Source organism: Arachis ipaensis, chromosome B9, assembly GCF_059453495.1.
Source record: "Arachis ipaensis isolate K30076 ecotype BB chromosome B9, ASM5945349v1, whole genome shotgun sequence".
NCBI classification, from domain to species: Eukaryota; Viridiplantae; Streptophyta; class Magnoliopsida; order Fabales; family Fabaceae; genus Arachis; species Arachis ipaensis.
The window spans coordinates 107,183,167-107,197,377 of NC_142444.1; the positions used below are offsets into that span (position 1 = coordinate 107,183,167).

At 39.5% G+C, this 14,211-nt stretch overlaps 1 non-coding gene across 1 annotated transcript; it reads left to right on the plus strand.

The window, feature by feature from the left end:
* Window positions 1-908: 908 nt before the first annotated feature.
* Window positions 909-1,016, plus strand: LOC148545808 (small nucleolar RNA R71). Its single transcript, XR_015900578.1, has one exon. It is a non-coding gene; the product is annotated as a small nucleolar RNA R71 (small nucleolar RNA).
* Window positions 1,017-14,211: the final 13,195 nt, after the last annotated feature.

The window sequence follows — 14,211 nt, forward strand, 5'->3', positions numbered from 1 at the left end:
AATGGAATCTCAATGGTCTCTGTGTGAGCCTCAGATTCCCATGGTTCCTCGTCAGGGAACTCCATGGAGGCCAGTAGACGTCCATTGAGGTCTTCCTCAGTGGAGATCACTGCCTCTTCCTCCTCTCCAGGTTCGGCCGTGTGGGTTGTGGTTATGGCCTTGCACTCTCTTTTTGAATTTTCTTCTGTATTGCTTGGGAGAGTACTAGGAGGGAGTTCAGTAATTTTCTTACTCAGCTAACCCACTTGTACCTCCAAATTTCTAATGAAGGACCTTGTTTCAGTCATGAAACTTTGAGTGGTTTTGATTAGATCAGAGACAATGGTTGCTAAGTCAGAGTGGTTTTGCTTAGAATTCTCTGTCCGTTGCTGAGAAGATGATGGAAAAGGCTTGCTATTGCTAAACCTGTTTCTTCCACCATTATTGTTGTTGAAACCTTGTTGAGGTCTCTATTGATCCTTCCATGAGAGATTTGGATGATTTTTCCATGAAGGATTATAGGTGTTTCCATAGTGTTCTCCCATGTAGTTCACCTCTTCCATTGCTGGGTTCTTAGGATCATAAGCTTCTTCTTCAGATGAAGCTTCCTTAGTACTGCCTGTTGCTGCTTGCATTCTAGACAAACTCTGAGAAATCATATTGACTTGTTGGATCAATATTTTATTCTGAGCCAATATGGCATTCAGAGTATCAATCTCAAGAACTCCCTTCTTCTGAGTTGTCCCATTATGCACAGGATTCCTTTCAGAAGTGTACATAAATTGCTTATTTGCAACCATTTTAATGAGTTCCTGAGCTTCTGCAGGCATCTTCTTCAGATGAAGAGATCCTCCAGCAGAGCTATCCAATGACATCTTGGATAGTTCAGACAGACCATCATAGAAAATACCTATGATGCTCCATTCAGAAAGCATGTCAGAAGGACATCTTCTGATCAATTGCTTGTATCTTTCCCAAGCTTCATAGAGGGATTCACCTTCCTTCTGTCTGAAGGTTTGGACTTCCACTCTAAGCTTGCTCAATTTTTGAGGTGGAAAGAACTTTGCCAAGAAGGCCTTAACTAGCTTTTCCCAAGAGTTCAGGCTTTCTTTAGGTTGTGAATCTAACCATGTCCTAGCTCTGTCTCTTACAGCAAAAGGAAAAAGCATAAGTTTGTAAACTTCAGGGTCAACCCCATTGGTCTTAACAGTGTCATAGATTTGTAAGAATTCAGCTAAGAACTGATGAGTATCTTCCAATGGAAGTCCATAAAACTTGCAATTCTGTTGCATTAGAGAAACTAATTGAGGCTTAAGCTCAAAGTTGTTTGCTCCAATGGCAGGGATTGAGATGCTTCTCCCATAGAAGTCGGGAGTAGGTGCAGTAAAGTCACCAAGCACCTTCCTTGCATTGTTGGCATTGTTGTTTTCGGCTGCCATGATTTCTTTTTCCTTGAAAAGCTCTGTTAGGCCCTCTAAAAAGAATTGTGCTTTAGCTTCTCTTAGCTTTCTCTTCAAGGTCCTTTCAGGTTCAAGATCAGCCTGAACAAGTATGCCTTTATCTTTGTTCCTGCTCATATGAAAGAGAAGATAACAAGAAAGTAGGAAATCCTCTATGTCACAGTATAGAGATTCCTTGAGGTGTCAGAGGAAAAGAAGAATAGAAGGAGGAGGTAGATAGAAGAGAATTCGAACATATAAAAAAGGAGGGAGTTTGAATTGCACCTTGAGGAAGATTGTTAGTCCTTTAAATAGAAGGATGTGAGAAGAGGGGAAGAATTTTCGAAATTAAAGTAAAAGATTTTGAAATAATTAAAAGAAATTTTGAAAATTTGATTGATGATTTTCGAAAACTAAAATTGGGAAAGAAATTAAGTGATTTTGAAAAAGAATTTGAAATTAGAAATTAAAAAGATATGATTGAAAATTATTTTTGAAAAAGATGTGATTGAAAAGATATGATTGAGAAGATATGATTGAAAATCAGACTAAAAAGAGAAAGTTTTAAAATTAAAGTTGATTACTTGACTAACAAGAAATTAGAAGATATGATTCTAGAATTAAAACTTTTGATCCTTTCTTAATAGGCAAGTAACAACTAGAAAATTTTGAAGTAAATTGATGACAAGTCATCTTAGCCTATTTTAACTAGCCTTTTTCTTTTGTTTTCAATTGAATTATGCACTTTCTTGAGCCATAAGCAAGCCAATTGGGTAGATTTTCATGTTTCCTTTGAGTTAATCAACCATGTATGAATTCATGCTATTTCATGAGGTTTTATGCTAAAATTGTCACATATTATGAAAGAATGAATATCTCATGATTTTGAGCATAGCTTTGATGAGTTTGGTTGATTAATGATAGGTGAAGAAAGCTTGGAGAAAGGTTGAAGCAAAGAGGAATGGCTAGAAGTGAAGAATGGAATAAGTGAAATTGAACCTGGAGGCATGAAGTTAGCCCCAACGTTAGCCCCCTAACTTGGAGGCTAACGTTGGGCATGAAGATTACTCCCTGGGCTCCCCACGTTTGAGCCAACGTTAGCCCCCTAACTTGGAGGCTAACGTTGGCAAGAGAATTCCTCCCTGGGCCACCAACGTTTGCGCCAACGTTAGGGGTCTAACTTTGACCCTAACGTTGGCACATGAAAAAACAAAGGGAGAAGGGCCAACGTTTGCGCCAACGTTAGCCCCCTAACTTGGAGGCTAACGTTGGCGCCACACACCACAAGGCATACAAGGGGTATACTTCCAACAAGAATAACTTGAGCTACAGAGCTCCAAATGAGGTGATTCAAGAAGCATTGGAAAGTAGGAATCAAGAGCTTTCCAAGCATATATGGCACTGCATAATGGACACTAAAATTGAGGGAGAAAACTTCCCCGCAATGTGCATAAACGAACATGGTGGCAACCTGCAGTGAGGCCAACTGACCTCTGCACCTTCAAAGGAGTATAACTCGAGCTGTAGAGCTCCAAATGATGTGCTCCCAACGGCATTGGAAAGTAGACATCCAGGGCTTTCCAACAATGTATAATAGTATGGGGTGGACAATACATTTGAGCCTCCAGAACTGGCGTTTTCGCCAACGTTTGAGGGCTAACGTTACCTCAAACGCTGCACACCAAAGCCAGCGACCATGCCCTCTTCAAATGATCATAACTTGAGTTGTAGATGTCCAATTGAAGTGATTCCAAGTGGGTTAGAAAGCTGACATTCATAGCTTTCCAACCATATATGATAGTCTATATTGGGCATAAAATTGGCAACATGACAAGAGGACAAAGTTGGTGCCATAAATGTGCATAAGGGAGGCCAACGTTAGGGTCAAAGTTAGACCCCTAACGTTGGCACCAACGTCCAAACCAGAGAATATTGCTTGCTGCTATGAAAAGTTGGGGTCAAAGTTAGACCCCTAACTTTGGCCCTAACGTTGGGACCAACTATGGCTAACTTCAAAACCGGTTCAATTGGTTCACTTCGGTTCTTCTTCAAACTCCAAGAGCAATCAACCAAGGCCTCTTTCAACCCAATTCCACCAAGAGCAAAGGCCCATGATCATCACTCAAAGGCACAAGAAATAGATAAAATAGGAATTTCATTTAGTTGTAATTTGTTTTTAATTTCATTTTCATTTCCATTTTGTAAAGCCTATATAAGGCATCATTTTCATATTTGTAAGGAGGCTGGCTCCACTAGGGAGCATTAGGATTAGAGAGCTCTCTCTTAGTTTACATTCTTGTCTTGAATCTTGAGTGGAGAATTGAAGAAATTCTGTTTCATTCTCCCTTTGAGATTTCTCTTTGTTTTGCTTGTCTGCATAATTTCAGAAATTGGGATTTGAATCAAAGTTTTCATTTACTGCTTCCATCTTCATTTCTTCTTCAATCTGTCTGCTGTTGAATCAAGGAAGGGCTTGAGATCTAGACTCGTTTTCTAGTCTCTTTGATTCCCTGAGATCTTCAATTTTATTTTGCAATTAAGCTGAGAATCTGAGCGTTCCTTACTTCACTGCACTTCACAATTTAAATTCTGTTTTAATTCCTAGCATCCACTTTCCTTTATTCTTCCTGCAATTTACATTTCCAGTTGCTTGATCTATTGCTCTCTTTAATTTCCCTGCACCCACTCCCCTTTACATTTAATGAAATTTATCTTTCTTGCAATTTAAGATTCTTGCAATTTACATTTCTTGCTCTTTAAGTTACTTGCCAATTTACATTCTGCAACTTTAAATTCATTGTCATTTACTTTCTGTTGGCTACAATTTCACACAATTCACATCAATGTTAGCTTGACTAAACTAATCACCCACTAAAGTTGCTTGATCCATCAATCCCTGTGGGATCGACCTCACTCCCGTGAGTTATTATTACTTGATGCGACCCGGTGCACTTGCCGGTTAGATTTGTGTGTTTTGGGAGAAATTTATTTTTCACCAAAATATCTCATCAAGTTTTTGGCGCCGTTGCCGGGGATTGATTAGATCAACAATGATTAAGTGGGTGAGAAGTCTAGATCAAGCATTTTCTTTATTTTTGTTTTCTGTTTCAAAGTGAAACCAAGGTGTTTGAGTTTTTGCCTCACTAAGAAATTCTCATCTCTGATATGAGTAATTTCAATTTTCATTGATGTTTGCAAAATACAAATGGAGTTCAACTCATCATGTGGTCAAACAAAATTTTATGGGATATCACCCACCATCACCAATCTCTAATGATGGCTGGGGATATCACCAAGAAACTTCAAATTCTGGGCACTCCAATTCATGGAGCTATGCTTCAGAACCACAAGATGAGAAAGAAAATCATATGGGATATTTCTTTCCACCACAAAATAATGCAAGTCATGATTCTAATGGTGGCTGGGAAGGGAATTCTAGTGCTCCATATGATAATCATCCAAAGATATCATCACTTGACCATACTTCAACCGAAAGCCCCTTTCAAAACTCACCACCCACACAAACTTCCATGAACCACTCAAGGCTTTCAGAGCTTGAGTCCAAGTTCGAAAAATATGCGAAAGAAGCACAAATATTCGAGAAAAGGCAAGAAGCTTTCTTCAAACATATGAATGAAGAAGTAGAGAAAATAAGGAGGAGCTTAGAACCACTGAGCAAGAAAAATGAAGGCCAATTGATGGATATAAAAGAGGAAGTGGAGGAGCAAGAAAGTGAAGAAGTCATTCCAAACTCAAGTGAGGCAGAGAAGTACATAAAGGAGGAGTTCATGGAACCACCAATACAAAAGGCTCTGGATGAATACAAAACTCCAATAATCACACAGCAACCATGTCTTGACATCCAAGAAGTGAAGGCAATTAACAAAAGCACCAAGAAGAGGATTGTGACCAAGACACCAAGGACAACATTCATGAGAAGGTCAACTGCAAACAATCCTCCCCCTGATCCAGCAAGCAAGATCAATCAAGCCAATTTCACAAGGAAGCTTGCTGAGGAGAGACCAAGACAGGGGGCACTAGCTGAAACTTCTCCTCCTTTGAAGTCATTTCTCTTAACAAATTGGAAGAAAAGGAAGAAAGTAAAGAACAGGTAGACAGTAGGTACAATTCTTCTCCTTGCTTTGTTTAAATTTTAATAAATTGGCATATGATTACATTCTAAGTTTGGTGTTGCCCTGCAACAAACTGTTTTCCATTTTCATGGATGATTGCATCAATTTTACATGAAAGTGACACACCAAGATTCTAAGTTTGGTGTGCCACCTATTTTTCTATGCAATTCAATCCAGCAACATCACTTGTCTGCATAATCATATTGCCTTTTACAGTGTTATTTTTCTTCTTAGTTGGATAATTTTTGTTTTCCCTTTGTTTCATTTATTTACTTATTTTTAATGCTTTCCTTCATTAACTGTTTTTGTTAATACATCACCAAGACATCCTTATTCATAACAGACTCTTCATTTGGTGATTGTATTAAACATATAACAGTTTCTTTTGTTTAGTTTTAGTTTAAATAAATTGACATAGGATTGCATTCTAAGTTTGGTGTTGCTATGCAACACAGTTTGCTTCAAATCTTTACTGGATACTTGCATTAATTCCAAGTGAAAGTGTCACACTAAGTTTGGTGTGCCACTTATCTTTTATGCAAAGTATTATGCTCACCTTCTTAAGCTTGCAATCACAATGTCTCTGTCTCTTGTGCCTTGATTATTATCTTTAATTTTGCTTGCTTGAAACACATGTACTACTAACATTCCTTGTGTAAGACATTCATGGTCCATCTTAGCCCCATAGCCACGGTTCTAATAGTTGCTTGAGGATGAGCAAGCATTCTGAGTTTGGTATGGGAAGGAAGAGAATGGGAGGAAAATGACAACAATAGAGAAGATGAACTACAAGGTTGTAAAGTTCTTTTTCCTCTCATTTGTTTCAAGCACTATAAACTGCATGACTGTCTTTACCTTCTCTGTATGCATGTGTGTATGAAAAGGCATAGTTGATTTTTAATTTGCAACATGGTGCTATGTCATTATGATTACCAACTTGAGTTTTGTGAATTCAAAAGCAGTAAAGCATCATGATCATAAACAAACAAGGAACTAAAGAAGAGTTTAGCATGTGCATACAAGTATTGGAAAGCTAGTATGATTAATTGTTGCTCAATTGCATTGGATTTTATTTAATTGAAGTTTTCATCTAGTACATCTTGTGAAATCTTTTGAAAATCATGAAAACCTTGAAGAAGCAAATGCAAAATAAAGCAAGAAAAGAAAAAGGGAAAGAATGAGAAAGCTGAAGGCTCTGAGTACCAATGGCAATTTATTTGCTAAGTACTTGTGGTGTTTATGTATCAAGCCAAATGCTTGAAAACAAAACACTTAGAAGTCAAGGTTAGGCTCAAAGTGCAAAAGCACTCCCTCAAAGCTCAAGGCTCTGAGCATCAATGATTAGAGAGTCAAGAAAAGAAAAGAAAAATGAGCTTAATGAAGTCCTCTAATCAAATGCTTGTGGTGCTTATGTATCAAGTGGTAATACTTGAAAACAAAGCATTTAGAAGTCGTAGCTTTGTTATCAACTCATGGGGCAAAGCACCCAAAAAGGAGAAGCTAATAAGAAAATCAAAAGCTTGTTTCAAGGAAGAAATATAAGAAAAAGATTTCATAAATTGAGCTAGATGGAAGCATCAATCATTTACATTTCTTTTGTGATTGTAGTATGCTTAGAAAACTAGCTTACCATGAACATTGAGTTGCTATTCTTCTTACCTTGGATTGTCAATCTTTATTGCATGATTCTTTTCTTGCTTGGGGACAAGCAAGCTTTAAGTTTGGTGTTGTGATGACAAGTCATCTTAGCCTATTTTAACTAGCCTTTTTCTTTTGTTTTCAATTGAATTATGCACTTTCTTGAGCCATAAGCAAGCCAATTGGGTAGATTTTCATGTTTCCTTTGAGTTAATCAACCATGTATGAATTCATGCTATTTCATGAGGTTTTATGCTAAAATTGTCACATATTATGAAAGAATGAATATCTCATGATTTTGAGCATAGCTTTGATGAGTTTGGTTGATTAATGATAGGTGAAGAAAGCTTGGAGAAAGGTTGAAGCAAAGAGGAATGGCTAGAAGTGAAGAATGGAATAAGTGAAATTGAACCTGGAGGCATGAAGTTAGCCCCAACGTTAGCCCCCTAACTTGGAGGCTAACGTTGGGCATGAAGATTACTCCCTGGGCTCCCCACGTTTGAGCCAACGTTAGCCCCCTAACTTGGAGGCTAACGTTGGCAAGAGAATTCCTCCCTGGGCCACCAACGTTTGCGCCAACGTTAGGGGTCTAACTTTGACCCTAACGTTGGCACATGAAAAAACAAAGGGAGAAGGGCCAACGTTTGCGCCAACGTTAGCCCCCTAACTTGGAGGCTAACGTTGGCGCCACACACCACAAGGCATACAAGGGGTATACTTCCAACAAGAATAACTTGAGCTACAGAGCTCCAAATGAGGTGATTCAAGAAGCATTGGAAAGTAGGAATCAAGAGCTTTCCAAGCATATATGGCACTGCATAGTGGACACTAAAATTGAGGGAGAAAACTGCCCCGCAATGTGCATAAACGAACATGGTGGCAACCTGCAGTGAGGCCAACTGACCTCTGCACCTTCAAAGGAGTATAACTCGAGCTGTAGAGCTCCAAATGATGTGCTCCCAACGGCATTGGAAAGTAGACATCCAGGGCTTTCCAACAATGTATAATAGTATGGGGTGGACAATACATTTGAGCCTCCAGAACTGGCGTTTTCGCCAACGTTTGAGGGCTAACGTTACCTCAAACGCTGCACACCAAAGCCAGCGACCATGCCCTCTTCAAATGATCATAACTTGAGTTGTAGATGTCCAATTGAAGTGATTCCAAGTGGGTTAGAAAGCTGACATTCATAGCTTTCCAACCATATATGATAGTCTATATTGGGCATAAAATTGGCAACATGACAAGAGGACAAAGTTGGTGCCATAAATGTGCATAAGGGAGGCCAACGTTAGGGTCAAAGTTAGACCCCTAACGTTGGCACCAACGTCCAAACCAGAGAATATTGCTTGCTGCTATGAAAAGTTGGGGTCAAAGTTAGACCCCTAACTTTGGCCCTAACGTTGGGACCAACTATGGCTAACTTCAAAACCGGTTCAATTGGTTCACTTCGGTTCTTCTTCAAACTCCAAGAGCAATCAACCAAGGCCTCTTTCAACCCAATTCCACCAAGAGCAAAGGCCCATGATCATCACTCAAAGGCACAAGAAATAGATAAAATAGGAATTTCATTTAGTTGTAATTTGTTTTTAATTTCATTTTCATTTCCATTTTGTAAAGCCTATATAAGGCATCATTTTCATATTTGTAAGGAGGCTGGCTCCACTAGGGAGCATTAGGATTAGAGAGCTCTCTCTTAGTTTACATTCTTGTCTTGAATCTTGAGTGGAGAATTGAAGAAATTCAGTTTCATTCTCCCTTTGAGATTTCTCTTTGTTTTGCTTGTCTGCATAATTTCAGAAATTGGGATTTGAATCAAAGTTTTCATTTACTGCTTCCATCTTCATTTCTTCTTCAATCTGTCTGCTGTTGAATCAAGGAAGGGCTTGAGATCTAGACTCGTTTTCTAGTCTCTTTGATTCCCTGAGATCTTCAATTTTATTTTGCAATTAAGCTGAGAATCTGAGCGTTCCTTACTTCACTGCACTTCACAATTTAAATTCTGTTTTAATTCCTAGCATCCACTTTCCTTTATTCTTCCTGCAATTTACATTTCCAGTTGCTTGATCTATTGCTCTCTTTAATTTCCCTGCACCCACTCCCCTTTACATTTAATGAAATTTATCTTTCTTGCAATTTAAGATTCTTGCAATTTACATTTCTTGCTCTTTAAGTTACTTGCCAATTTACATTCTGCAACTTTAAATTCATTGTCATTTACTTTCTGTTGGCTACAATTTCACACAATTCACATCAATGTTAGCTTGACTAAACTAATCACCCACTAAAGTTGCTTGATCCATCAATCCCTGTGGGATCGACCTCACTCCCGTGAGTTATTATTACTTGATGCGACCCGGTGCACTTGCCGGTTAGATTTGTGTGTTTTGGGAGAAATTTATTTTTCACCAAAATATCTCATCATAAATCATTAATTATAACAAAGATTTTCGAAAATTATAAAAAAAATGGAAAGAAATTGATTTTGAAGAGATATGATTGAAAAGATATGATTCGAAAAAGATTTTATTTTGAAAAATTATGAAAATTTGAAAAAGATTTGAATTAAAAACAAAATCTTCCCTCTAGTGTCCTTCTGGCGTTAAATGCCCAGAATGGCATCCATTCTGGCGTTTAACGCCCAAAATGCTATCTTTTTGGGCATTAAACGCCCAGCCAGGTACCCTGGCTGGCGTTTAAATGCCAGTTTTCCTTCTTCACTGGGCATTTTGAACGCCCAGCTTTTTCTGTTTGATTTCTCTGCTGAATGTTCTGAATCTTCAATTCTCTGTATTATTGACTTGAAAAGACATAGTTTTGAGAATTTTTTTGAATTTTTCAATGATGAGAAACAATCAAAATATAATTAACCTTAGGAAACTCAAATCAAACAAACAATGCATGCAGGACACCAAACATAAAAATTTTCATATAAGAGACACTAACAAATTGAGAATGCATATGAGAAACAACAAAACACACAAAACAAGAGAATTTAAAGATCAGAGCAATGAAATCATCAAGAACAACTTGAAGATTAATGAAGAACATATTGCATATTTTCGAAAAATGCAAGAAGAATGCAATTGACACCAAACTTAAAAATTGACACTAGACTCAAACAAGAAACATAAAATATTTTTTATTTTTATAATTTTATAAATTTTTTTGTGATTTTTGAAGCTTATATGGAAAAGAAAATAAAAGGATTCAAAACTTTTAATAAGAATTCTAGGAATCATGCAATGTTAGTCTAAAGCTTCAATCTAAAAAGATTAGACATGGTTGGCCTAGCTTCAGCAGGACATTACATTCAGCAGCTAAATTGATGAGAATCAATCAGCTTTTGCGATGATAAGAACATCACCTTGAAACTCTAGAATTCATTCTTGAAAATTCAGAAAAATAAAAAGAAAATTACATAATCTAAGCAACAAGATGAACCGTCAGTTGTCCAAACTAGAACAATCCCCGGAAACGGCACCCAAAATTTGGTGCACAAAATTGTGATCATCAACAATGGCGCCAAAGGACTTGGAGCTCTTAAACATGAATCACACTTTGTCACAATTCCGCACAACTAACCAGCAAGTGCATTGGGTCGTCCAAGTAATAAACCTTACGTGAGTAAGGGTCGATCCCACGGAGACTGTCGGCTTGAAGCAAGCTATGGTCACCTTGTAAATCTCAGTCAGGCGAATTCAGACGGTGATGGAGAATTGATAATTAAAAGATAAATAAAACATAAAATAAAGATAGAGATACTTATGTAATTCTTCGGTTGGAATTTCAGATAAGCATATGAAGATGCTTTGTTCCTCCTGAACCTCTGCTTTCCTATTGCCTTCTTCCAATCATTCATACTCCTTTCCATGGCAAGCTTTATGTTGGGCATCACCGTTGTCAATGGCTACTTCCCGTCCTCTCAGTGAAAACGTTCCAAATGCGCTGTCACCGCACGGCTAATCATCTGTCGGTTCTTGATCAAGCTGGAATAGGATCCATTGATCCTTTTGCGTCTGTCACACACCCAACAATCGCGAGTTTGAAGCTCGTCACAGTCATCCCTTCCCAGATCCTACTCAGAATACCACAGACAAGGTTTAGACATTCCGGATCTCAGGAATGACTGCCAATAATTCTAGCCTATACCACGAAGGTTCCAATCTTAGATTAGAAACCTAAGAGATACACATTCAAGCTTGTTTGCATGTAGAACGAAAGTGGTTGTCAGTCACGCGTTCATAGGTGAGAATGGTGATGAGTGTCACATAATCATCACATTCATCATGTTCTTGGGTGCGAATGAATATCTTGGAGAAGAAATAGACTTGAGTTGAATAGAAGAACAATAGTAATTGTATTAATTCATGAAGAACAGCAGAGCTGCACACCTTAATCTATGTTGTGTAGAAACTCCACCGTTGAAAATACAAAAGTGATAATGGTGTAAGCATGGCCGAATGGCCAGCCCACAAGGTCTAGGGACTAAACGTCCAAAAGATCTCTCTAAATACAATAGCAAAAGGTCCTATTTATAGAGGACTAGTAGCCTAGGGTTACAGAAATATGTAATTAATGCAGAAATCTTCTTCCGGGCCCACTTGGTGTGTGCTTGGGCTGAGCATTGAAGCTTCCATGTGTAGAGACTTTTCTTGGAGTTAAACGCCAGCTTTTATGCCAGTTTGGGCGTTTAACTCCAGCTTTTGTGCCAGTTCTGGTGTTAAACGCCATAATTCTTGAGCTGACTTGGAACGCCTGTTTGGGCCATCAAATCGCGGGCAAAGTATGAACTATTATATATTGCTGGAAATCCCAGAATGTCTACTTTCCAACGAAATTGTGAGTGCGCCAACTGGGTATCTGTAGCTCCAGAAAATCCACTTTGAATGCAGGGAGGTCAGAATCCAACAGCATCTGCATTCCTTTTTCAGCCTCTGAATCAGATTTTTGCTCAGGTCCCTCAATTTCAACCAGAAAATACCTGAAATCATAGAAGAACACACAAACTCATAATAAAGTCCAGAAGAGTGATTTTTATTTAAAAACTAATAAAAATATAATAAAAACTAATTAAAATATACTAAAAACATACTAAAAACAATGTCAAAAAGCGTATAAATTATCCGCTCATCATGTACCGGCGGTGGTTGCGCCGCTCGTATCTATCAAACTTCCGGTGAAGATCTTCTATCCTTTGATGTGTGGATCTCAGTGGTGGTGATGATGAGCTAGAAGGAAAAAGAAGTGGCGGGGCCATGTCGAGGCTTGGTTTGCTCATGGGAAGGTGTAGGTATTTCCTGCTTGGGACCGCATCGCCGTTAGCCAGAACTATGATCTTTTTGCCCTTGGCTTCCCGAGAAACACCCGCAGCAACAACTAAGTCATACACCAATGCTGGAAATGGCAAATTACCCCAGTCGTGAACTTGACTCATCGCTTGACTGACAAGAAGCGGAATATTCACCGGCTTCTCCGTGAGAACACACCAAACAAGCAAGGCGAGGTCTGCCGTGAGGAACGACTTGTGGGTGCTAGGTAGCATATAGTGGGATAGGATCTGGGCCCAAGCTCTAGCTTCCACAGTGAGGAAGCGAGCGTCAATGCTCTTGGGCCTCATCCGGAGTCGACCTTGGGTCCAAAATGTCCCTAGCTCAGCAATGACTCGGAGAATCGAGTCCCAATTGAATCCATACTTCTCTCACTGACGTAAGACTTCTTGCTAGCCATCCATGTCACCTGCCACTGGTAGGACATTAAGCACTTGCTGAATAGCCATTTCTAAAACTGAGACTTGCTTTCGGCGCATGTATACCGATTGAAGAGAGGGAAGATGGTAGTTAGTGTAGAATTCTTCCACCCAAGAGAGGTTGATTTCCCTTGGTTTCCTCAAAAGAAACTCCCATCCTCGCTGTTCAATGCGGGGCAAAATATAAGGAGCGACCTTGTCCGGCGGAGCAAGTAGATGCTCAGGATGATAGTTCCTTACAGCTATGGAGGGGAACATAAGTTCACAAAAGCGGTTGGGGAACCTTGAGGAATCTTTTGTCGGTTTGCCCTTGTCATTCTCATCAAAAGGAGCGGGTGTCTTCCCTTTCTTAGATAGGGGTTTGGCTCCTAATGAAGAGCGCGCCTTAGAATTTGACTTTTGGGGTGCCCTTTTTGCGGCCGGTTTCCTTGAAGCTATCTCCTTGCCTTTTTTGGTGGCCATCCACGGTGGGGTGCCTCCCACCAAGCACTTTTCTTTAACATCCTTAAGTTGGACGGTCCTTTTCTTAAGCTTCCTCTCTCCTTGGTGCATCCTCCAATATGTACACCTCTAGCTCTCTTGAGGGGCTTGCAACCATGATACTTCTTCACTCTATGTCCATTCACTTTGAAAGTTGCTTCACTCTTGGGATCAAACAATTCCACCACTCCATAGGGCTTCATCTCCTTCACCTTGAAAGGTCCTTCCCATCTAGAACGGAGCTTGCCAGGCATAAATCGGAGCCTTGAGTTGTAGAGGAGGACCTCATCACTTTCTTGAAAGTCCTTCTTCCGAATGTGATGGTCACAAAATGCCTTAGTCTTTTCCTTGTAAATTCGGGCATTCTCATATGACTCGTTCCTCAAACACTCAAGCTCTTCTAGTTGTAACTTCCTAGCTTCACCCGCCTTGGCTAAATCCATGTTGCACTGCTTTACCGCCCAATAGGCTCGATGCTCAATCTCCACCGGAAGGTGGCATGCCTTACCATAGACGATCCGGAAAGGACTCATCCCTATCGGAGTCTTGTAGGCCGTTCTATACGCCCATAGTGCATCTCCTAACCGGAGGCTCCAATCCTTTCTTTGTGGATTGAGCACTTTCTCCAAGATTTTCTTGATTTCCCGGTTGGACACTTCCGCTTGTCCATTTGTTTGAGGATGATAAGCAGTAGCAACCTTATGCGACACTCCATGGTGCTTCAGCAATGCTTCTACCTTCCTGTTACAAAAGTGGGATTCTTGGTCGCTCACGATTGCTCGTGGCGACCCAT